The sequence below is a fragment of the Thunnus maccoyii genome, chromosome 8 (assembly GCF_910596095.1).
Source record: "Thunnus maccoyii chromosome 8, fThuMac1.1, whole genome shotgun sequence".
NCBI classification, from domain to species: Eukaryota; Metazoa; Chordata; class Actinopteri; order Scombriformes; family Scombridae; genus Thunnus; species Thunnus maccoyii.
This window is the reverse complement of record NC_056540.1, coordinates 10,972,975-11,000,146: the sequence shown is the minus strand read 5'-3', so window position 1 is coordinate 11,000,146 and position 27,172 is coordinate 10,972,975. Positions and strand designations below refer to the sequence as shown.

Sequence of the window (27,172 nt, the reverse complement as noted above, 5' to 3'; positions counted from 1 at the left end):
ACGATCGTGGGTTGTATCAGTGAATGGAAGGAAGGGGTGGACATCCAACAGGGGGTGTTGTGGACTGATTCAATGGTGCAGCTTGAAAAACCTGCAGCTTAACGCCAGAAAGACAAAGGAGTTAGTGGCGGACTTTAGTAAGTGGAAATCACCCCCCACACCTATTCCCATCCATGAGGTGAATGTGGAGACAGTTCAGGACTATAAGTACCTGGGAGACTACCTAGATATCAAGCTGGGCCAAGAACAACAATGCTGTGTACAAGAGGGGCCAGAGCCATCTCTACTTCCTGTGGAGGCTCTGGTCATTCAGAGTCTGCAGTACTATGCTGAGAATGTTCTACCAATCTTTAGTGGCCAGTGCTGTTTTCTGTGCTGTCGTGTGTTGGGGCAGCGGGGTGAGAGCAGTAGACATAAACAGAATCAACAAGCTCACCAGGAAGGCGGTCCTGGGGGTAGTACTTGATTCTGTGATGGTGGAATGAACTGCAGAACATCATGGGTAATGACTCTCACCCACTCCATCATGCACTCCATCATAGACTGATGGCAGTGACCTTGGTTTCTTGGTGATTGGACCATTACTATTCTGTGGGATTATTCAATTCTAGAACTAATCATTGGACACTTTACTTTTACCATGGAACTTTCTGATACGTAGATTTATTTATTTTATTTATTAAATTTTAGTTTGGTCAATTTGTTTACTTATGGACCTGACCACTGCACAGATTACACATTTGGTACTGTTATTGATATTGCAGTTGATTGTTCTCTACCTTGTTTGATACTGATATATATTTTTTCTCTTTTTCTTTTTTCTACTGATATTGATATTGTAGTTGATCGTTCTCTATGGAGGTATAATGCATTCACTTGAGAAAAAAAGCCCTGTTTTTATAGGAGATAATTATCTCATAAATACTGAGAAAAGTTTTCGTGAAAAAAAAAAATTGCTCTGTTTTTCTGAACTAACAAGATAATTATCTCATAAAGTCTGAGAAAGGTTTGCATGGAAAAAAAATTCTGCTCTGTTTTTCTGAATTAATGAGATACCTCAAAATCCCAAGAGAAGTTCTCATTCCTACTTGAGAGCTTGAAGCAAACATGTCCTGCCTGTTTAGTTTAATCCAGTTTTATTTTGGTTTGAAACATTGGGAGATATTTGGGTCTTTAAGTAATATAGATGGTATTGTTATTAGTTTGTTGATTGCACAGGCACATCAGCTTTCATTTAAACCCAAAGATAGATTAAACAAACACACCAGACTGCCAACAGAGATAAGAGGTTATTTTAGTTTGCAATTCCCACAAACAGGACCAATGGGATGACTTGACATTAATACTATTAGAGAGGACATCTTGACCAGCAGTCTTTAGGATTTATCTGATAACCCACTGGCAAAATAAAACATGAGAAAAAGTACAATTATGTTCATAAAAGAACACAGAAAAAAACATGTAAGAAAACACTTATATGTATCTTTCAGGACATTCGCCTCACTCAGAGGCTGCCATCACTATAATTACACTACTTGAGGCACAACTGAAGTCAGACGGCAGCGTTACACAGTCAGGATTTTGCGGTTAATTCGTTAATTCAGAAAAACAGAGCAGAATTTTTTTTTTTCTGTGAAAACTTTTCTCAGAATTTCAGAGATAATTATCTGGTTAATTTAGAAAAACAGGATTTTTTTTTCTCAAGTGAATGCATTACGCTTCCGTACTGCCGCATTTGATACTGATATATATTTTTCTTTTTCTCCACCTCATACTATGCTATCTTGCAACTGTTGCACACCCTTTTCCCTCTGGATCAATAAAGTACTATCTTACCTTACCTTACAATGAAGTCTGACAGGAAAAGGAATACAAGCTATCAAACACTCACACATGTTGTAAACAAGCCAACAGTTTAGCCAAATTATTTAAACCACTTTATTAACAGTTTATTTACAGACTTGACCGTTCATTATGATTCGTAGTCATCCATGAACAGACTAGCGCATAGCACCTTAGCTGCTGTGACTTAGCTTATCTCAAAACATACAATGAACTCCTACCCAGAAGTCGCTGCTTAAATGCAACACATATGCTGTTCACAGGCTTCAAAATTAAACCAGGATGTTTACAGCTGACAGTTCAGGAACTGCCTTCGTTTTCTCTTTCAGATAAATTTGACTAATCTGGTTGTTTGTCAAACACCTTTCTGGTTGTCTGACTCATGTTTCTTGCTCTGTTGGACTTCCTTTTAATGACATCGACATGGGAGTATAATGTTTACAATGATTATACCTGAAAGGAATGATCAAAACTATATAACAATGAGGCTGGGGTTAGAATAAACCAAAGCTGTCCTCTGGGTGAACGTCTGCTATCCTCTGTGTCCTTCAACAGCATAGTTAGAGCAACCACTAAGTGAATGAACAAGCTCCTGCATGACAGCATGACACTGTATTGGGCGGTATGACATTTTCTATTGTTTTGGATCTCTACTCCAACACATTGAGATTGAAAACAATGACTATGACTGTAGGTGTTTCTGTTGTTTGAAACGCTATTACTCCTACGTTACCATTCGTACTGTTCAGCCAACAGATAGGAGCATAGCCTCTCTAATAATGTCCTGTTTGCCATGCTTTGTCAGAGCTCTAATGACGTCAATTCTGTAAAGAAAAGTGTATTATGCAATGTATCAAAGTGTATCAAAGTGGCACATCAAAGCACTGAAAAAGGTACAAATCAAAAGCCCTTGATGACTAAATGCTTACCTTGCCAGAAGCTGCAAAGCCATCCAGCAGCAGTTCCTGTCTTCATTCATCAGATATGTAGCGTTGTTTGTGGTCCAACCTGACTTTTGTGTACACATACTTAATGGGCCTCATGCAAGGCAAGACCACTCGGATGAACAGATTCGTTCTTAAGATGTACGTACGAGTGGCTTATTCTCTAACTATTACTACCACTGACACTCCTATGTTTTTGTCTACTGATTTCTGTAAGGAGGACTTGAAGCTGCACAGTGTTTTTACTCTTTATACTCTCTACGGGAACTTTGTTGTGAATGAAACTTTCCTACAAACGGAGTGGGACATGGAGCCTTATACAGCAATTTTAGGGGCATTGATTATGCTAATGATCAAATCTCACCAATGCGCACCTAGTCATGATCAGGTGGCACTCACCAGGGTGAAATGAGCGATTTATGACATGTCCAGGCAATAACAGAGTTTGTTGAATCTGACTTGGAACAGTAAAGCAAATCTCCCAGAAAAAAGTAAGTGAAGAAAAAAATACAAAAATGTTCTTGCATGAGACCAAATGTGGGCTTATGGTTTATTGAGATGATGATGCCACCTGAACTACCTTCTATTGCATCATGTACTGTACAGTATGTCAGCCATGTCATGGGTTAACTGAAGAGCAGGAAACATGGAGGCATCTCTGGAAGGCCTTTGGAGGTGACATAACTGCAGGTACAGTATAACAGCTGAAATACACCAGGCATGGACACAGCATGTCACATATATCCAGTATTTTAGCCGTTAGATTCAAGGCTCAACCAAACATGTTCTAAATCTAGATTTGGATATTGACAGATGCTTTTTTGTCAGTTTGATACAGATAAAATGAAGGGATGAACTTCATTACAGTTTTCACAAAGCGAGGCAAGACAGATCAGAACAGTCAGTCTCCTATCTGTTAGATGAATAGTGTCTTCGTTCAGGCTGGTGACTCTAGTTGCCTACTGCTTTTGGTTTCCGTAAAAAAGAACTGCCAACTGACTGAATGAACCACAGCGTCCGCACGCAGGTCAAAATGAACCAGGAACTCTAAAAGGAATAGAGAACCAATTTCTTTGACTCCATATTTATACATCAGGCTTGTGTTCAAATTGCCACAAGGCCAGGCCACCTGTAGAGGCTGTACTAGAACCGTGTCCTTTTAAAAAATATATTACTTTATGTTTAAAGATTGATCTAATTCGTCCATTGGAGTTGCTATTGGACATTTCTTTAAGGAACCAGACTTTAATAATTTACCCTGGAATTTTTTAAATGACAATTCTGCCCAATATTACTTGACAAAGTACAATGTTCCACAATAGATTGCAAGCACAAAATCTCTGTGTTATCTGTGCTGCATGAGAAAGCAATTAGCAGTTACCCTGCCTTGCATTTGATAAAGTAAACTCATTTTAGCTGCAGAATTTTTTTTTTTTACAACTATATAATATTATTGTTTTTGGTATTATTTGTTCTGATGTTTAGTTTTTACAGTTAGATGCTTTGCACACAGTACTGGACTGGTGCCCTCAGTTAGGATTATTTGGGCATTTACTTACAACAATGAAAACATATATCCAATATCAGATAGACTGAATCAATAACATTTGATTCAACATTATTTTCACATGGGACAGAACACATATTGGATACACATATACAGTAAATCAAATGATTTTCAAATGTTATTCCGTTTTTACACACACCTTTTAAAAGTGAAAATAGGAAAATATTCACATTGAGGCTCATAACAGCATACTGCATGTTAATGCCCTTTTGCACACTATGACTGTGATTGTCTTGACTAAAATTTGTTAGGGGAACATGACAGCACAGGTACTCCGTGGTTGACTTAAAGGTAGCAAATGTTCTGTACCTGCTACCAAAATAGAAGTCCTGTTATCTGCTACTAGCCAGCTCTGTAAGCCAGAGCTATGACTTGGAAATGCATGAAAATCATCCCTGGCTCTGTTTATGTCTTTGGTGGAAAAACAAAGATGAAGTCATTAACTGGTTTTGCAGCTTTACATAGGGGCTAGTTTCAAGCACTGTAAAATCCAAGTTCAAGTTCAAATCTAGACATTTGGGAGGCAGTTGGTAAGCAGTATGAATAATCATGTAATACTCCCTGTCCTCTTACTAATGGCAGCATTTTAAAAGAATATTTCCTTGACTTTAGGAAAGGCCATGCTTTCAGGGAGTTGTTAATTGTTGCTCTTTTGTCATTTTGCTTTTTAGCCCCCCTCTAAGTAGAGGACAGACAAGGTCAGAGCTGGTCTTTTCCTAACCCTCTGCTCTTTGTGTGCATCTATGTGGGCATGGCAACCAGCGACAACCAGCAATAAAGGTGAGTGAATAAGAAAGGAGTGACTCATCCTCATCCACCAACCTCATCCAACCAAATGTGCAAATCAATTTAAAGAAAAAGCTTGATTTTTTTTTTAATGTCACAGCAAACATTACCCCAGACACACCAGCAGATTAATTTATTGACGAAAGAATGAAAACTATGAAAACTGAGTCAAAAACAACACAATTAAAACCTTTATATCTGATGTTTTCACATCTCTCTGCATAGTATACTATATTCTGTTAACCTCAAAACAAGCTGTCTGTATTTCCACTCATTAATGTGCTGTTTTTACTGTGTCAATAATATGTGCAGAAAAACAGAATTGCCAGAGGTTGGTTCATCATTAAACACCAGTGTTTGAAACACTCGAGAACACACTGGGTGTTAAGCAATAAAACACCCATATTAAGCTAACTTTTTTTTTTACATGACTCATGTCTGTAAAGACTAATACATCTATCAGGGCAACTTTCTCGCTCAAAGTTTTAAGGTTGACACTATTTCTAGTTCCATTGTTATTGAAAGTAAATGTATGTTGCATAGAAATCTCTGCAATTTAAGGCTGCCTTGCTTTACACCTGCAGGAGGAAAGATAGCATGTGGTAAAAGAGCATGTCTCTAACACAATTACCAAAGCACTCTCCAATTTGAGAGCTTCACTCAGGCATATGTTCATAGTTGGCCTCATTAAATACAGCTTTCTGATGCAGCTTTCCTTTAAACAAACACACATTTTCAACTATTTACAAATTTGAATGTTCAGTTCAGTTTAAAAAAATATTTCAACTTCAGCATATATATATGCTATACATGATAGGTATGTACAGTATGTACACAAGCCCCTACACATGGCCTACATACAGTTGTCGCATGTATACACAATCGAATGTTTCAGAGGTGTAAGTTACCTGAACACTTTGTTGTAGTGGTTTACAGTTTGGTTTCAGACATCAAGAACTCAGCAGACCAGCCAGACCTGTTCACACCTTTCTATTCCTGTCTGCTGGTTACTCACATAGTGTTCCAGGTCATAAATGCTGGAGTGAAGCCTTCAAACAGAGGTTGTGACTGACAGATATATTTTTTGCCAATAATACACTGACATAAGACCACTAAAGTCAGACCATGAGTTCCTTTGTATTATAAAATAAAGCATATTAAGGCAAATCATACTCAAGGCTATAACAGTAAAAGGTTTTGCCTTTATTATATGCATTTATTAAGTATCTTATCCTATAGTATCTTATACAAGTAACTTGATTAAGTATCAAGTTACTTGTATAAGATTAGCTACAGTAAAATGTGACGTTAACATTCAGTCAAGAAGACTGTAACGTTTGTTTTCCAAACTTATTTTAGACATTTACATTTCTCAGCCTTTTCATTCTTGCTTTTGTTGTCAGTTGATGAATAAGGACCCTTGACTGGAGAAAATTTTGAAAGAGAAAATTGCTTTTAGAAATGTATTCCAAGAGCACAAAAAACATTTCAGTCATTGAAGGTTATTGGTTATTTTTTCACCACTCTATAACTTTAAATCTAGTAACCAAAACTGAAAAGCCTTTATGGCGGCCTTTACTTTACGTGTTTTTGTATAATATCACATTGTTGCTTATGAGTTAAAGAAAAACACAGAATGTCAAATTCATGTTAAGCTTATGACCATTGCATTTGCTCTTCAAAGTGCAGAAATAACCAAAGCACTGATAAATGGGGTACATGTATACTGCATACCCAGAGTACTGTATTCCCAGATTTTAAACTCAGTGACTGTAATTTCTTTAATACTGTCATGTGATGAGAAGAGAAGTAGCCCGCGGTATAAATAGTCTGTCTGTCTGGGAGTAATTTTGGCCCCATGCTGTCCTGGTCTGAACTGCCAGCTATCAGGAACACTCAGGGGTACCAGGTTTCATTTCATCAAAATGCATATGGTGTCTGCTAGTGACAAACTGGTATCATGTGCCCAAGAACAGGGAGATAAGGTGTTATACACCACTCAAATGAAGGCATGCAGAGACATAGACATACCAACACATAACCAAGGGCCAAACGTGTGCAAAATTTGCATTTGCTGGCAAACACACATACACCTGTGTGTTTGTGAATTTAAATAAAACTGTTGCATGACTCAGCCTGCGCTTCACACGCAGCACGTGTCTTTAGCCTTGCCTTGAATTGGAAATCCTCGACACAGCAGCAACATTTGATGACAAAACTTGAATGCGCCACTTGAAACCATCCATATGAAATGTGGGTATGTGCATTTAAGAATCAGCCAAGTGTAACATAAAAGCTTGCATTGAATGTGAAAGCTGTGTTCTGCAAACTTTTTCACTTTATTATGAGAGATGTGAGAAGTTTCTTTATGTAGAATGCACACAATGCTCCATTTCTGCATGATTCAAACTCATCAGTAAAAATTTGCCACTCCAGAGGCATCAGTCCGCAGTAAACAACACCCCTGAAACACTGCCAGCGTTGTTTCTTGTCATGTGGGTGATAAAGAACCACTTTCTCTGTCTGCGAATGCATAGCACAAGTGAAATGGGTCTTATCCCCAGTTCTTATGAATTCCACTGAACAGAAACATGTAGCATAGCAACATAGCAAAGATAGTTTAGCTGAATTCACTGTCCACATGAATTCCCCAACACAAGTTCCCCTTCCTTTAAACCAAACAGTTGGCACATCATAGTCACTTTGCCTCCAGGAAATGAATGCACAGAATTTCTTCCCTGCGTCTTTTTCCCTCTCTCATTCTCTCAAGGTTTCTCTCACTATAACAGTGCTTCTTTCTCTCCTCAGCTTAAGAACCTTTCTCACACTAGCGTGGGCCCCTTCACCCCTCAGTCAGACTCTCTGCCCATGAATTCCCTTAACAAAGCTCATTTAGGACCCCTGTGACCACAGAGATCATTAAAAGCTGCCCATCCATCTGCCCGTATCTTTGTGTATGCTTGTCATGCTTGGCACATTTTTGTGACCAAAAGTTCACCTCCAGGGTGCAATGGCAGAAAACTGTGTATCCCACCTTTTGCTATCTGTAGACTTTCTTTGTTGTTCTGCCAATTTATCTGTCTCCCTCTGGAAAGTAAAAGACCAGTGTGATTGAGGGTCACAGTGGTGAATCAGCATTTCCAAACAAAACAGGCAGAGCAGAGTGATTCACCACTTTGACCAGACCCTAATCAGTGGATGACCTTGTACTTTTGCCACTGTGTAGGTTGACCATTATGGCCCCCATACTGTATGTGAGCTCAGCCATATTTCTTTTCTTTCCTGTTTGAGGTTTGTGTGTTCCGGCAACGATGGGCGGCCATGGGAAACCAGCGTCATAGAGGGACCTGGCAAGGTATTCAGGGGCCAGTTGAGCACTTCCACTAACAGCCAGGGCTGCTGTGATAATTATATCTCCAGTGCAGACAATCTGGAAAGGTTATTTCCATCTGCTGAAAGGCTTGTGGGCGGGCTTCCTCTTGGCCCTCATGGAAAAAAGTGATAGGGTAGAGAGAGTGACAGATGGGACATGGCTTAACGGAAGATGCCATCGTCAAATACTCCTACTTCAGTATCAGTTTGTGATGGCGCACCAGGAGTTATAATAAGCATTTTAATTTACTCACTTAATATACCAATTATCCCATAATCTGCACTTAACACTAGTTATTTCCTACATTTGAATTGACAGTATGCTAAACTCCTCCCTCAAACAGCCCACTGTTCAATCAGCTTACCAACTCTGACTACATGCAGCAGATCTGTCAAGATTTGGATTTCTCAGCATGCCAAAGCACTGCACATGAGGCTCTGATACTAAATAGTTTGTAGTCTTATCATATTTTTCAGTTTCCAACATTTGAAACATGAAAGCAAAATTGTAAGGAATGGATCAAACAATGCACGCTGACCTCAACTTCAGTGAGGTACATATTCGGAAAAAAATTATACTTGTGAACATATTCCAGGCAGAGATTACACTTGGTAAGAAAATGTAATTGGGAAAACTAGTGGTATATAAACATAATTTTTAGGAGACAGCATTGATGTAACCACATAGCTCATTAAACACTGGAGCATTTTTCCAATTGCAGCCATTCCCCATACTTATAGCATCACTGTCTTATTACAACATATTGCCAGAGATCTGTTAGGTTTCTCCCTCTTTGAATGTTGAACAGACTTACAAAAATGTTGCTGCTCTTCTCGTAATTTGGTATGTGTGTGTTTTGAATGTACTCTTTGCTACAAATTGTAATAACTGCATTTGCCATTTGTTTCTTTGTGTAGTGCTTGAGCTTGGTATTGTTTTTCCTTGAGTCTGGGGCTCTTGTTTTCTTAAATTCTACCTCTGCCTTGCTTTGGTTTTATTCTTGACAGTTTGTAACCTTGTGTTTCTCATGTGTTACTGTAGTCTTGCTCAGGCTGTTTTCCCCTGCACACCTGTTAAGTGTTAAGTCTCGTTAGCCTTGCCCTGTTTGCTGCCTGCCTCACTGTCGTTGTCTTCATTGTTAACCAATCCTTGTGTTCCCCTCCTTTTTCCAGTGCCTGGCCCACTCCAGCTGTGTCTTGTTCTGTGATTAGTTCCTTGTGTATTTATACCTGTCTGCAGGGTTGGATTGGGAACAAAATTCGGCCTTGGCAATTTTTTTGTCTGGACCCTGGCCCCATTTTTTCCCCCAACAGATGCACTTATGAGTTGCATAAAGCAATATCAGCCTATTTATAGCATATAGGCTGAGCAATAGATATCAAGATGACACTCTAACAACAGATGTACTTACAGGGTTTCATAAAATACTGTAATAAATAAATAGCCAAGAAATAGCCTAGAGGAAAACTCAGCACCCCAAGAGGTGCACTTAGGGTTTTATTTGTTTGACATTTGATATGGGCAACCCAACTTGGGCTACATTCTGCAACTTCTGTAACATGTCATGTCATGAATGTAGTCTATGACAAATTGCAATGCTGTCATCATGAAACAAAATAGCCAAAACTTAATTTCCACACTGGACAAAAGCTTTCCTATAATGATCTGGAAATGTGAGAGCTATTTATAGTCAATCATCTGACATTGTGTTCACAGCTGATCTGATGCAATTCACACATGAGGTTTAACAGTCAGGATTTAATGCTACCGACAATTCACACATGAGGTTTTACAGTCAGGATTTAATGCTACCAACATTATTTAAACGTTCATTCGCTGGTATTGTCAGGCTGTGACAAGCAGCAGGCCTGCACCCGATTGGAGCGGACCCAGAGTGACTAATCAGCTGACATCATTTAAAAAAAAACAGTACAGCACAGCGGCCTTAAGCAGCGAATAGAATAGCATGTCCTACCTTAGGCAGTGAGAAGATGTTTTATCAGTGCACTCTTCTCTGCCATCCTGTCAATTATTCCATCAGCATCCAAAGCTATAAGAATGTCTTACTCTGTAGCCATAAACATGAACGTTTCAGGATGTAGTGCTCCGTAATCTATTCTTGATGAATTGTTGAAAAGCTGCGCTCGCATGCCACTTATGTAATGGAGAGGGTCAGGTCCCAAGCTTCACTGTTAACACTGTCACTATGTGAGCTAATGTTAGCAGTATAACCTGCTGGAGGTTGTCATGAACCTTTCGCTCGTCCTCAGCAGCGGCCTCCTCTTATTGCCCTTGCTCTCCACTGGAATCAGCCTGCTCATCTATCCAGACTCTTTCCTCCTCCTCTTCATTTGGCAGTGGACTGTCAATGTTGTTACTTTAGCTAGGCATGCTAACGCTAACAGGACTTTGTGTGGCAATGGCATCGATATTTTGAATAAATGTATTAACTTAAAACATTTTGCAGCATCAGCCACAAGATATTTTTTTCTTTTTGTCTCTGACCTTTTCCACTCCACTTTTTCACTTTTTGGGGCCTTTATTCATTTGTGTAGGGCTAACGTTATTTTTGATTCAAACTCCACTCTTTCTGTCTATTTGATTATTTCCCGCTTGACCTTTGATATTTCATGAATGGACAACTGGGGCCATGTAACCCCCAATCAGATGGGCACACATTTTTTTCCCATATTGCTGGTGGACTTGCGGCCCATTAGGTGGGCCAGCCCATCTGGCATTTGCCAGAGTTGCCAGATTGCTAGTCCGAGCCTGACTGTCTGTTCTTTGAGCTCTTTGTCAGTTTGTGGTCAGTGTATCCCAGTGTTTGCAGCTGTCATTTTTTCTTCAGAAACCATCAATACCAGCTCCAACTGTGCCTGTCTAGGCCCCTGTCCCCACTTTGTTGATGAGGTTACTGCTGGCTGTTCCTGCTCCCCAGTTTCAGTCAGCAGTCCACGCTCCAGTCTCCAGTCCTGCTATTACTGTGCCAACCAGCAACTCCTGCTCAGCCAGTGACACCCCAGCCTGCAGTTCTTGCTCAGGTGGCATCCTCTTGGTCTCCTGTGTTGCAGCAGTCCCAGCCTACTGTTCCTGCTGGGCCGCAGCAATCCCCTGTTCCTGAGCTGCAACAGTCCTCTGTTCCTGTGCTGCTGTATGTTTCAAATTATGATGGAGGCAACTTAGGAGAACCAACTTACCATTACCGACAACATAATCATCTACTCTTTCACACATTTTCTCTTTTGCAGGATGTCTGCTCAACTTGCAAGGTCATCAAAAGTTAAGTTGAGAAGTTTCAGTTGGAGATAAGGAAATTGGAGAAGGGTATAAGAACAGTGGAAACCACTTATAGTAATCACATCTGTCCAGGTCAAATATCATTATAAGTGGATGATTACTATAACTGAATTTCTTTTTCTTTTTCTCACGCAGATCACAATCTAATTGACATTTGTATATTTATTAGCCTACCTGAATATAAAGTAATGAAACCGACAACTTCGCCATTTACTGAATTTTATTGACTGTTTCAAAATACAGTATAGCTGTTTCTCACAGTGTGCGCACATTTTTGAAGTTCTGACTTTTGCCAATAACAAGTCCCTTCTTTTCCCCGGCAGCAGAACAGAGAAAGAGAGCGGAGATCATATCTTTAGATTTCTTTCCCCCTTTTATTGTCATAAGTTAAGAGCTTCATTGAGAGAAAATTACTTTCTTTTTCCTGTCATGATTTCACTGTGCATGCAGCACCAACCTCAGGTAGGCAGTAATAGTGCTGCAGCTGCTTATCATGGGAGTAAAGTACAAAAAAATAGAATTACTGAGGTTTAAATTTTTTCCCCATATGTACTCATGTATAAAAAACCCAAAATGGGTCTTATAAAAATAGGCCACTGTAAGTGAATACAGCAGATGGTCCTGGTTTGGACTTTGTACTATTTAATTTGCTTTTTTCCTTCTCAGCTTGAACAAAATTAGTGAGTGAATGAATAAATAAATAAATAAATAACTTCAGAACAACATTGGCAAACTTTTATTTCTTAAATTATAAATGCTAAGCTTTAAAATAAAAGGGTTCACTCCAAAACAAAAGTAACCATGAATAAAATGGGGATGAACTGAAATAGGTATTTTTGTAAAGGTCCCTCACAGTTTTTCCATCTCATGTTCCCAAACAAAGACATGACAAAAGTGATGCAAAAAGACACTTGACAGAACCATCTTTTGGGAGTCTGTTTCCATCCATCGGACATTATTTGACACACAGCTAAATTAAGCTTGACAGTAGTTCTGCAGTATAAGTTGCCTTGGTGTCTGAGCAGGGGATCATATAAGCCACATTTAATGGAACGGAACTCTCACTTAAATGAGCGAGGCTTATCAAAATGAGCCAGGCTTTCCTTTATCCAGCTTGATGGCATAACCCTCAGGGCTCTTGTTTTCTTTAGGTCTATCTCTGCCTTCCCTTGGTTGTATTCCTGACAGTTTGTAACCTTGTGTTTCTCATGTGTTGCTGGAGTCCTGCTCAGGTTGTTTTCCCCTGCACACCTGTTCATTGTTTAGTCTTGTTAGCCTTGCCCTGTCTGTTGCTTCCCTTACCCTCGTTGTCTTCATTGTTAACCAATCCTTGTGTTCCCCTCCTTTTTCCAGTGCCTGCCCCACTCCAGCTGTGTCTTGGTCTGTGATTAGTTCCTTGTGTATTTATACCTGTCTGCAGGGTTGGACTGGGAACAAAATTCGGCCTTGGCAATTTTTTTGTCTGGACCCTGGCCCCATTTTTTCCCCCAACAGATGCACTTATGAGTTGCATAAAGCAATATCAGCCTATTTATAGCATATAGGCTGAGTAATAGATATCAAGATGACATTATACCTGTCTGTTCTTTGTCAGTTTGTGGTCAATGTATCCTGGTGTTTGCAACTGATGTTTTTGTGCCTCATTTTTGAGGAACTTCAGTTCTTGTCACCTGCCTGCATGACCATGACACTTTTATTCATGTATTTGTGGAAATGTCATGACATCATGTCATATGTTTGGTCAGTTAGTGTTTCAGTGGTTGTTTTTACTATCATTCATCATTACCTTGAATGGCAGTTGTATCAAAATTACTACAGCTTGTTCTAATCTTATTTATAACATGTAATATTTTCAAACAATTCTTAGCATAATTCATATTTAATTAAATTTCTTATAAGCTCTAATAAACTTCTGGTCATCTTGACTTGTAATAACTGCTTCTTGTGGGAGATGGATCAACTGCTATCAATCTTCACATGTATTGACCAAGCATTTCCTACATCACTGTGAATCTCCATACTGTGACATTTGCTGTGAAACTAGTGAAAAGGTTAATGATATATGAAACAAATTGTACAGTATTTGAGGAGGCGAGGTCATTAAATCTTCTGTATCCCTGATCCCCCAATACAATTATTTCTTCTGATTCATAGGATAAAGTTTAAGACAAGGAGCATTTATGTGGGAACAAAATATAATAAAATGTAATTCTTTGTTACAGTCAGGATATGATGAAAGTCCTAATTATCAAAGAAGAGGAGAAACACTGTCCTTAAAACACTTTAACAATACATGAGACACTCGTCCCATTGTATTAACATCAGAAAAGATGTGGTCTGTTTCTCCCATTTTAGATTAAGAGATACAATTCTAGGCTTAAATCAAAAATGTGGCTGGTAAAGATAATATTAGTAGTTTAATTTTCTTAGCTTCTTTCAACACTGTCTGTACTTCTTCTCAAGCATGAGGTCATCTATACACTACACTAACTAAACTTATAATTCAACATATGATGCAATGTTACAGCCAGTGTAAAATTAATTATCAGTTAATTTTGAGCTTTGCTTTCCGCTATACTCTGCCTCACATTGGAAGTGTGAGACACGGTATGTAACTGTGACAAAGTGATTACATGCATCATCCTCATTTTACATCGGTATGGTGTGATCTGGCCTGGGGAAAGTACAAGTTTGCATTACATAATTAGCTGCCAATTCTCAAGAGTTCCTCAGTACATAATGTTCAAGACCTTTGAATTGCTAATTAGCCAGTGCCTATGATCGCTGTAGCAGCAACAACCTCTCAAATTGAGAGACTGTCCTTCTAAGAAAAACACCTGTCATCTATGCAGATGTTTCAAAATGACACATATTTGAGTTCACGTCACAAAAGCCCTCTATTAATTATGGCGGGAGATCAGATGTTTCTATATAGTGACAAAGTCCATGTTGGGAGGAGTTTGGGGTAGATGGCAACCCAATTGCCAGAAGAAAATGTTGGCATTGAGCGTTCTGCAAACCACAGAAATGTTGAATATATACGTTTCAACATGTGTAATACCAACAACAGTATCATATCAACATTTCTACAAACGTAGCATATACATAACATTTCTACCCGTTGAATAATGATGTTTTATGGTGTGACAATGCTGTGGTTAAGGTCTGGTTAGGTTTACGCACAAAGACCACTTGGTTAGGGTTAGGGAAAGATCATGGTTTGGGTTAAAATTAAAATAAAAAATAAAATAAAAACAGCCGATGTCTCACTAAAAACACTCCGTTTTCTTACCAGAAAAACAGCTGCAAATGTCCGTCCTGACTTCTTGTTTAAAACACCCGCTTTTGACAGTTGAAACGGGAAGCAGGCATTGGATCCGTGGTGGTCTCGAACTTTGCTCTCTGCTGACTTCCAACTTGCTGCCAAGAAACTTACTAACCATCCACCTGCCCATCCCCCTCCTATTAATTGGGAAGATCAGCTCATATAGATCGCATGTGAACTACGTCACTTTAGAAATGTTGAGATGATACGTTTTGTTGACATTTTGATATGATACGTTTTGTAGAAATGTTAATACGGTACGTTTTGTTGAAATGTTAATATGCTACGTATTACACGTGTTGAAAAGTAGATATTCAACGTTTCTGTGGTTTGCAGAAACGCAACTGCCAATGTTTTATTCTGGCGACCAGGCTGTAGATGGATGGGTCAACAGAATGTCAGACTTTATTGTGGGAGACAACATTGTTTTTTTCTTTTTTTTTTATCACGACCACAATCAACCCATAACCTTAACCACATGGTTATTATTGCAACCTTGATGACAAAGGTCTCCTAACTTTAAGGAAGTACTCATTACCTTTTCTTAAACCTAGTAATGATTGCACACTTACTCCAGAGATGAAGATGTGAGTAGGATCCAAACATTGTCCCATCCAATCACATTTTGTGGCTTGGAGTAAGTGTGCAGGCGTTACTACTTTTCTCATTGATGGTACTTTTTAATAGCCTCAACCATAGCGTTGTCACATCATAAAACATTTATTTTTCAAAAGTGATTAGCCACATTTTTAGCCTAACAATGTTGTCTTGATAAGTACTGCTGCGGCGTCAGATCAGAAAATGCTTGTTGTTCAGGAGTGTATGGACCAACCATGTATTTTGTTGTTTTAATTTGGAGTACTTTTGTTGCAAATTAAACTACAGGAGTTAACACTCTCTGCTTTGGATTAATCAAACCAAACTGGCTTTAGATGCAAACAAGTCTCAGCAGAGACTGTTACCTCTGTGACCAAATCACAATTACTGACATGGAAAAAATGCAATAAATGAACCAAACTGGTGTCAACTAACAAAAACTAGCGACCGTTAAGAATAATAATGACTGACAACACTATCTGCCTTGTCCATCTCGTGCAGTTACCTTTTGACGCAGGGTTGTATGTAATTCAGAGAGGAGGGGCTCAGTTCCCATTCATAATGTCCGACCAGACAGGAACTCGTTGGGGGTGTGAGTGGTGAAAGCTAGAAAACAAGAGAAGAGGGTGGGTCAAGGAACTGGCCATGGCGTAAAGGAAATAAGGTTATGGAAAAATTGATGAGAAAATGTGGGGTGAACAACAGGGTAAACACCGTTCACACAGTCTATAAGGGCACATATTGTATTGTACTACATACAATGCTGACCTATTGCTGTGGTGCAATGCATTACTCATACCTGATTCCCCAATTTATTCTTGTCACATCATTGTCAGTTTTGGTGATATTAATTTTTTAATTTAAATTGAAGCTTTACTGCCTTGTGGAATTAAATCTTCCACCGTCTGGCCAAATGAAACTCTGTCAAAACACATTTTTAAATTAAATTCAAAGACGCAAAAGAGAGCTTAAGTGAAACTTCAGGTCCTGTTCCAGAGGTAAGAAAACCTCATTCAAAATCACAGTGACATTTGAAAGAATAGCCCTGGAATATGACTTTATTTAACTGTATGCCATGTGTCGCATCTGTGTAGGTCAGGATAGGGATGCTAGATTATATATAGATATATATAATATATATATATATATCTATATATAATTTAAATAACAATGCAATGTTATTGTTTAATATTTGTGTTTTTTAATGAGCACCATTTCCCATGAGACCCCAGGCTACTGCAGAATAAATGTCATTGAATCAAGTGGCGACGGCAGTATTTTTTTCTTTTTTGTATGCAAATGTAAAAAATAAATAAATAAATAAATCATGATTGCAATATCTCACAATCACAAGACCCATTTCTCAACATGCCAGAGTGTTACGGTGTGCCACAGTTCCAGTCAATCACAAAACTGGAGTAGGTCATTTCTGATTAGCTGTTTTTTTCTCCAATCTGATTGCTAGTAGGATTATCAGCTTCTAGGGGAATAGGGAAGCAATGGGAAAATGGTAAGCAGCTCCACAGTTCCTCTGATTGGCTGGAGTTGTAGTACATTGTTATGCTCTGTCAAGTTGAGCGAGTGTGCAGGCAAACCTGAGAGTGCACACAGCAGAGATGTTGAGAGAGAGAAAAACAGACACTGTGAGAGAGGATCCAAGAGTTTGCGAGCAGCAAGGACACTGAGAGAGAGCAAATGAGCAAACTGAGTGAGAAAGAGGTGCACTTATGTGGATATTAGTAATCACGCAATTCAGTTTATCGAGGACAAAATAACTTGCTTGCTTGCTCAAAACTTTGTGTGATGAGAATTTCAAAATTCAATTTATGTGTTTACAAAAATCTTTTTCTGTGCTCTGTCCCTTCATCTACTTAGACAGAGACACAAATATAACTCCATTATAAATATGGTCAGCAGGGATCAAAATCACAGAGGTGCTATATAAAACAGTGCTGGCTAGTGATGGCAGTAGAGTGCTTAACCAACAAAGTCTCCTCAATCTGCATACACATAACACGGCTTTACACCTTTAAAGTGTGTGCAGATGATACACCGATTCTTCGGTGTAACTTCTGTGGCAATATGATCTCAAAGATTATGGTTTGGGTTAAAATGTGGTAAAAAAAATATCCCATTTAACAGCATTAAAATGCCCAACGTGACAGTCAAAATGTCACAGTAAAGAATGTCCGGTTGTTGGTCTCGAACAGTGCTCTCCTGCTGCTTGTGCAATTTTTTGCCAACAAACTATCAAGCCATCAAACCAACCCGCCTCCTCCAAATAAGCCAAAATCACCTGATAAAATATACTAAGTCATATTATATTGACGTCATCTGAAATGCGTCACTTACCATCACTCAAATATAACAGTGTGAAATGACACATGAAAAGCTTAAAATGTGTAGTGATAACAGGCAAAATGACAAGAATGGAGTGTTATTTATACACCATTTGGTGTGACCAGGCTGGCTTAGCATGAAAATGACACAGATCACAAATCTAATAAAGTCTTTGGACTGTGATCTAGTGACACTCTATTTCTTGAAGTAAAATAAGCTTTAATTATGTCAATATAGCTTAAGTTACCCGATAACACAAGTTAGCTACATACATCTTTAATGTCATGCTAAGATGACTATATTACCAATGTTAGCTTAAATGTCATCTTTAATTATATCCACTATTGGGTTTGTATAGATTTATCCATCAGATTTTGAAATGCAGTTAATAAATGTCCAGATTATTTACATAGTATGAGCAACTTTTTTTTTTTTTAGCGCCGTCACATGATTGACAGAATAATTGAGCCATTTGTAATGGTTGCTGCAGCTCCACTGAAACTGATCTGTTTAGTTGGAAGTTTTCGCTGCCTTTCTCTCGCAGACCCTCTTTTGCCTTTATAAAGCAATGTCTACAAAACCACACAGCAGACACACACATACCCATGCATACATTTTTTTTTTTGCCTTCCAGCTTGTAAAATAAATTAGAGTCATGTAATTGGATGTGCAAGCTTGGAGAGAGTTTACACAGAGAAATCAAAATGTATAAATGTTAATTATAAAGCCTGCAAGCTCACTCCTGATTATACAAATTTGCAAACAAGTTTACATGCAAGTTAAATGTACAAACTTAAATAATTAAGCTTACAAGTGCAGATTTTCACAGTTTTAACATTCCATAAATTAGTAGTTGCTACTGTCATCCCACCTTTCAGTCTGCTTTACTCACAATTATGTGTAAGATGGCAGGCTTTGCTAGTGTGTTCCTATGTGAGAAATATGCACTTGAAGAACCAGCTTCATTGAACCGTTTGTCTTCCCACTGCCGACAAGGTGTGTAAATATCCTACACTACCTTTGCAATATTATTTTTTGTAGTATCTATATTAGATATAAATTATATAAATTATATATAAATTCTCATGAATATGGTTTGCTTTGGGTGCCTATAATTTGTCAACATAAAGCATAAAGAGGCACTGATGTTGGCGATCCTCATGTTTCTATCACTGAAATATTAACACATTTGTACTGACATCTAATGTAACTATTAATACAAACCCATCAGGCTTCTAATCAGAGGAGAACCCTCTGGGCCTTCAAGGTATTCAGTAAAGAAGGCCTAAGAAAAAAATATTGAAATCATTTTTTTACTCCTAATATTTTTTTTTTTATTATTTTGATTCACTGAAATAATATTAATAATTTCTAGGTTATTGTCATAAACTTGGACTAATATATCTTGGCAAACAGTGGGTTAATATAGTGGAACAGGAAATGGACCAATCACAATCTTTCTTCCGATGGTATCTGGGTGAATCAGCGACTTCCCCCTGCCAGGACCTTCAGTGGCTGTAAAGAACGCCTGTATAATTCAAGTCAATGTGGGCATGAATTTGATTCTGACAATTGTCTTAGCCAATCATATTTTGTTGAGTTGTGGGCGGGACAGTAACCCGACATCTTCCGGGCATTTGCAAATACTTAGTGGACAAATGACCCACGGAAGTAGTCAGTGAGTGAGCAAGGGGAAAAAAGAGACGACTGAATGACAACGAACGGTAACTCAGTAACCCAGTAACTCCCAGTTCCATTTCTCTGCTGAATGAGAAACATGAATTCACTTGTTGCCTTATTCTGGGCAAAATTTGACAAGAACACTGCAGTATGTTTAGTTGAAGATGTTTCTGGAAATAAATGCTCCAAACTTTCCATGATGGCTTCACTTGCCGTAAGAAAGCAGAAAGTCATTGCTGATTGCTTCATGGGCACAAGTTGCTTGTTAATAACTGGTCTCATTGTGAACATTGTCAGTCTGTGAGCATTTGTATAATTGAAAATGTAACTCTGATTTCAGGTTGACTTTTGTTCAGTTTTGTGTCTTAATTTTTGCTTTGTTTGAATTTAGGTTGGGTATTGCGGTGTTCAGGCACAGAAGTCTGTATGAAATGGATAAATACAGAATCAGAATCATGTTTATTGTCACTTCCATACTTCACATTCAGCATACATGGGAGCAAAATAATGTTTTCCACAGTTCAACATGTGCAACAGAAAAGACACTACTAAAAGTCATTGAAAATCACTAAGAACACAAATGTACACTCACTTAAAAAAAAAAGATAATAAATAACAGATGGTGCACTATCAGTGCAGAATATCAGTCAGGAAAGTGGCTGGTGCATTTGTGTGCGCACATTTGTTCAGTTCAGTGCTGTTAGGGAGGGGGCAGGATCCGGAGGGTGTTCAGAATCCTGATGGCTTGGGGAAAGAAGCTGTTACATAGTCTGGCAGACCTGGCACGGATGGTCTGGAGCCTCCTTCCTGATGACAGGAGTGCAAAGAGGTGGTGGGAGCAGTGGGAGGGGTAGGAGGGGTCAGCCATTATGTTTGAGGCCTTTCTGACACACCGGTCTTTGTAGATGTCAGCTATGGTGGGGAGAGAGACACCTATGATCTTTTCTGCTGTTCTCACTATTCTCTGCAGGGACTTGAGAGTTCTCATACCAGACAGTGATGCAGTCATTCATTTCCCTATAACTATCCTGTCCAGTCAAGACACATTTCAGTGAGAAATAAACAAATTCATTTTATCATTGTTATCATTTGATAATCACAGTTTTCTATGCAAATTGTAAGAAGAATACTGTAAACTTACAATTTCCATCTCTAGTTTTATTGCCATGGACATGCAATGACAATAAATGGCTTAATTAAGGCCAGATAAAAACGGCTGAGCACCGCTTACAAAGAACTTGTGCCTTTTCCCATTTCACCTCAGGAGGTGTTGGCTGGTCAGTGTGAGACATCTGATATCTAAATTTAAACTTGTATGTATGGCATCGCTGCCTTTACTTATGGTAGAGAGATATTAAATCTACATTGAAATTCAAGTATCTCTGAGCTCAAACAAACACAAAAACATTGGATTTTTAGTGATTAAACAGTAGCTAAAGATTATTCTAGGTATTTTCCTTTCATTCCAGTTAAACAACAAACTATATGAAATAAGTCAATGTGATTTGCTTGTTTCATTTTTTTTCACAAAATAATAATGTTTACATGTCATATTTAAATTTAGTGATGTTATGAAAGCCAGCTTTGTGTGACTGGTTTTCCAGAAACACCTTTGTGTGTTGTGAAGCCAGTTAGGGCAAAGAAACCTTTAATATGTTGAACTTCCATATGACAGTGCTCTGACTATTATTTTTAATTCTATGTTTGATTTTTGATTTTTTTTTATCACCACATTTAGTCCTATTGAAGGCCCAGGGTTCAGGGGCCACAGTTTACCACTGCTTCTAATGCTCATAAATCTCAAAGAATACTTGCCTCTCATTTGTAAAACAAATCTTAGGGTAATTTATGATTAAAATCAATGCCCTAAGCAATCACTGAAAAGTCCAAACTCGTGCAGGCAGTGTTTGTAACGAGGAGAGATGAGTTTTGTAATAGGAGAAGGGAGGAATGAAAGGCCACAGTATCTGATGCGTGGTTTGAGATTTGTTAAAGCTCCCTCTCATAGAGCAGTATTGATTATGTCAGTGTGGCGTAAAGAATGATAGTTTCTCTCTGTGGGTAAAACCATTGGGCAGCGCTGTTCTTTGTAAGACCAGGCTGGACTAGTCTTCAATATTCACCAATCTCAACCTGTGCTGACCAAGGTCTGGTCAGGGACTAAACAATATATAGAGAAGGTCACAACAGGGTGGTTTGTAATTAGTTGCAGTTCGGCCTTGTCCACAATGGCTGTAGAGGGATTTCTCTTTGGATAAATGAGTTTCTTATTCCAAACCCAAATCATACAGGACACTTTCCACTGAAGTCAGTAGGATGAGCTAAGGTGAACATTTAATCTATAAAGTCCCCCGGGACCATAGTGTTTATTTAGAGAGGGTATATGGAGAATAGCTTACTCCAACAAATTGTATGCAACACATAGCGCAGGGTGCTGAATCCCTTGAAATGTGTGTGTTTTTGAACAGCAGGAACACAGGTGTGCCAATGTAGTGTCTGAGAGGGAATAGGTCACAGTTTCATTTGGCAGAGCGCACAGAAGCATACCTCAACACCAGTCTACCTTAGCAAGAATGGGCAGAGTAGCACACGTAAGTTGCCAGTAAATTCCAACAGAACTGCTTGTCAGATGGTCAAACAATGTCTGAAACCTCCTCTTCCGACACCTTTCTGACATCAGAATTGGGGGGGCTACATCCCACAATATCTGTAACTTTCCAAAACTGACAATTTGACAAGCACTTCACACAGGGATTGAACGGGTGTATGGAGGTAAGAAAGCAAGCCGGGTTTGACCTTCTCTCTCAAGCTCTTTTGTAAATTAGTTTTTGAATCGAACAGCACAAATGCCTTCCGGGAGGGACCGTTTGAAGGTGTGCAGCACAATGCCCATATTTAAATGATTATCGTGTCTCATCTCTCTCTATCTCTCTGTGATGACAGACTTTTCACCTCGCCTTCGAGTGCAACCGTTTGGAACATTTTCTTGCCACATGGTTTGACAACAATTACAATCTAGTTCTTTGCAAACATACGCCAGCCTTTAGGTATGCCAATGTGACACACCTGTAATGTAATGCAGTGTAGTTTTGAGAATTAATCCTCCACTGACATGGCATTTACCCATCTTAACAAGATCAAAAGAAAAACATCATAGACTTTTTTATTTTTGTGAAATCATACATGAGCTCATACCGCAGTCTTATTACTTATTTACTTTGATTATTTACCAAGAGCCTCCACATTTCTATTGTTTTTTTTTTGCTTGTTTGTTTTCAGGAGAAACTCTTTCCTGATACTGTATTAAAAATTTCCAAGTTTGCTGCCAGGAAAATACCAGTGGTAAATTTGGACAAGTTTAAGTCACCAGTTACAGTTTGTCAACACAAAGAATTGTAATGTTTGCCTTCAATATGTGATGAACAATTGGCAAAAAATATCCTTGATTAATGGTGAAATTACCCATAATTTCAGTTTCCATGTCATAATTTGTGCAAATGGCTGACTCACTGCAGTGGTAGTTTTATTAGTCCTGTTCATGCCATATTACTCTTCTGACCACCTGACTGCAAACTTGAACACTGCCTGCTAAGTATTTTGGGCGGGAGTTGAGGTGGTTTGGGTATTGCCAAGTACTTTTAAACTTCCATAAACAGTCATTTGTCAAAAATGAAAAGGTGTAGTGTCTAGAGCCAGAGGGAGTCTGAGAGAAGATCACCACGCTTGAAATCAATATGTTGGAACAGTAATATGACATGCCACAGGCAGTGTTAACTGACAGTTACTTACTGTACTAGTACTTTGGCCTACTGTACTTAAATGTGAGCTGCGTGATGTACAACATGATCCAAAGTCCCTCTCAGACAACCTTGCTCTTTTTTTCAAGCAAATTATGTCCTCAAGTCATTGATCCCATGACAGAAGCATAGTGGTTTTCATAGTGTGTTACTGTATCATGCCTCTCTCCTGTTGTGACTTGCTATGACCTCTATGTATTGAACCACATTCTCATCAAGGATGTAAAAATAAATAAAAAATATAATAATATATACCTTATTATAATAATACAATACCTTTTCTATCCAATATCTACATAGATTAAGACTGAATGACTGAGTGACTGTGGGGAAGTTCCCATATTAAAACCTTGTCTAGGCTCCTGCTTAATGGACTGCTCCACAGCCATTCTCCTCACAAGAGCTAACATTAGCATCTAACTGTGATCCTGGGGGGAGGATTTACAACTGTGCGTGTGTGTGTGTGTGTTGGCAAATGCGTGCCCATATGTGAATATTTCCAAGTCCTAGGCACGTCAGCGTTTGTACTAACTGTCGTACGTCACCATTCTGCTAAATGAGGTTTCCAATTACCCAGGCTGTTGGCTACAGTCAAACTTAAATGTGAGGCTCTGACTGTGTGCCCTATCTCTCTCCAAACAAGGAAAATAATCAATGTGGTGTTCAGTGTGCAAACCAGAGGGTGCAGAATGGCAGAGAGTGATACCAACGTACAGAAAACCTTCACCATATTGACACCAGGTATTTAGCCCCTTCCCCAAGGAGTAGAGGGGCAAATATCACATGTCAGTAGGTCTGAGTGCTGAAACCTCTCTCTCTCCAACTGTCTCTCTGTAGTCTTCACATGCACACACAATTGCACGCATACTGTAAGATCCACCACACAGCCGAGAGCTTCCAGGATTCTCACTTTTGTTTTCTAATGCCAGGGAACATTCGTCTCCCTGCCTGGCTGACCAGAGAGCAGATAGTCATGCAAAATTGTAAAAGCAACGGTGCAGAGTCAAGGAAATGAGAAGAAGAACATAAACCAAATGACACACACACACATGATTCAGTATATATACTGACGTGGTTATTTTCTGCCCGCAAAACAGAAAAGCACTGAGTCAAATATAGTCAGAGGAGCAAAAATTGGAAAAAAGATCATCGATGGTGTGATTATCTAATCTAAGATTTTTGAGCATTTTGAGATGTGCACTCAACTGTAGAACTCAGCAACTACTGAATGGATTGCCATGAAATCCTGCAAAACTAATGGCACTAATGGTGAGCATTGTAAACATACCGTCTTAACATCAGCATGCTCACTGTCATTTTGAGCATGTTAGCATGCTGACTTTAGCAAAGCACTGTGCCCAAGACAGTCTCACAGAGCCGCTAGCTTGGCTGCAGATAATTATTATTGCCGTCCATACAGTTTACAATGTCAACAATGTTTTAAGTGTTCTCTCATCATCTTCCTAATTTCCTTTAAGAACTTTGTCCTTCTCATGTATAAGAATAGTTACATCACTTTATGTTGCATCCATTTACTTCTTTATATGGTCATTTGGTCGATGGTCTTGTGAGCAGGGAGAGAGCCCATCCGCCCTTGTGACAGCATGCATAAATTTCATTCTGCTTAAGTGTCTTTGTGCAATACATTAAATCTTCATCAGATATGAGGACACAGTTGTCTATTTGACACTGGTCTTTGACCGTGGAAGTGATGAGAGTGGATTCAATAAAGTATAAGAGAATGTTTAAATGTTAGGGAAGGATGATATGAGAGAGGAGGTGTCATTAGTGCAATTTACAATACATTCAGTAAGATTATTGATGAGGAATATGTTCATGCAAGACTTGAATGAGTTTAACTAACCTCATTGATTAAGCTAACAGAATTATTGGGATCTGTAATGTGGTTTGTATATGAACAATGATGGTGGGCAGGTTCCGTTAAATATAACAGACACTGAGCTAATACCCAGACAAGAAGACATTTCCAAATATTAAATACATCAAATTGTACAAATCTTTGATGTTCTATGAATAAGAGAATTGAGATCATTTGACCTCACTGTAATTGCAGTCTTTTTTTTAATAGATGAGGTTATATTGCCCAATAAATCTGAATTCAACTGAAGGTACGAGAAAATCCAAGACAGTTCCAGCTCTGGAAGTGAGGTCAGCATGTTACTGTGGTATGCCATTCCTTTGTTCTTTCAACCTGCCAGTGGACTGACATGTTTATTTTGGGTGAACCAAGAGCACATAGTTCAGAGGTTGTGTACAACAGACTTCAAACACTCAGTATACATCTGGTGCTCCGATGTTGATAGGGAATTCCCTGTGAAATATGCTCAGCAAGATTCTGTTAGAGATGCAGAACAGTGGTAATTATACACTGTACACCAGCTTTATCTTTTCATGATGCATTGACCTGTCTCTTATCGTTCATTATTTCATGAAGGACTTGGATCCACAGTGTTCAACAAAAAAAAGGGAGAACTGACACCAGCCAAGCTATAGCAAGTCACTGACCTCACCCACGGCTCCTAAGTGGTTATGCAACCTCAATTTGCATCTTCCTGTATCTGATAAGTGCTGAATAGTGTGTCTCCTGGCAGCAGAAAAGAGGAACTAGAAGTAAAGGCGAAGCAGAAAAAATAAAGAACACCTCCCAATGGCACCGTTTAGCAGCCTTAGATTAGCAATCAACACTTCCTTTCTGAGCTTTTACACAGTAAAAAAAAAAAAACACATTTTTTTTGTTTTATCCCACAGTTGTTTCAGTCAAAGGGTTTACATTTTGTCAGAGAGGATCACTACTAAAGTCTCCTTTACCTGATGCACAAAGGAAGTGAGTGTATGTTTTATCAGACTGTACACTGAACCCTAAAACAAGGGATTACAATGGAGAAATATCAAATGTAGTACTTTACTCCAGAGTCCTTTTATGCCTTATGTAAAGCACCTTGACTTGCCATTGTGTATAAAATAAGCTAAACAAATATTGCAATAAATTGAATTGAAATTGATGAACAAATTGATTTGCCTTGTCTTGCCTTACAAATATAGAACAGCGAACTTGCATAACGGCCTATCTGATTTTACCTCAGCAACACGCGATCTTCTGTTGTGCACAGTAGTGATCACACAGATATATGTAGATAATACACCTACTGCTTTTTAGAACTCTCCATTCTTTTTTTGACTCCATTCATTGTGTTAGGAAAAATAATATTTTTTAAAAAACATATTTCTGTTTGTATGTTAGTAATCACCTCCTTTTGTGTTTTATTATCATAAACTATTTTATCATTTTTTAAAATGTAAATTCAGTTATTCATTCACATCAAAGGATGTTGGAAAAGAATAGTGCAACTTGTTCTTGACTAAGAAGAAAACAAATCTTATGTTTAAGTAATATGATTGTCTTTTGTAAATTGTTGTGCAGTGACAGATATTATCATTTCCATTTCCTCATATTGTTGGCCACTGAATTATTTTAAGGCATCTCTACAAAGCTTTACAGAGGAAGTGCGCAGTTTCGAGGATGGCATAAACTCTATCAGTTCCCACATGCAAACTGGTGTCTTTACATTATAGCCATTACAATACAGAATCTATTATCTCATA

General features: G+C 38.6%; 1 long non-coding RNA gene across 1 annotated transcript; it reads left to right on the top strand.

The window, feature by feature from the left end:
• The first annotated feature begins 3,390 nt into the window (after nucleotides 1-3,390).
• LOC121902422 lies at nucleotides 3,391-26,529 on the top strand. Its single transcript, XR_006097542.1, has 4 exons — nucleotides 3,391-3,476; nucleotides 5,025-5,133; nucleotides 25,638-25,734; nucleotides 26,004-26,529. It is a non-coding gene; the product is annotated as an uncharacterized LOC121902422 (long non-coding RNA).
• Nucleotides 26,530-27,172: the final 643 nt, after the last annotated feature.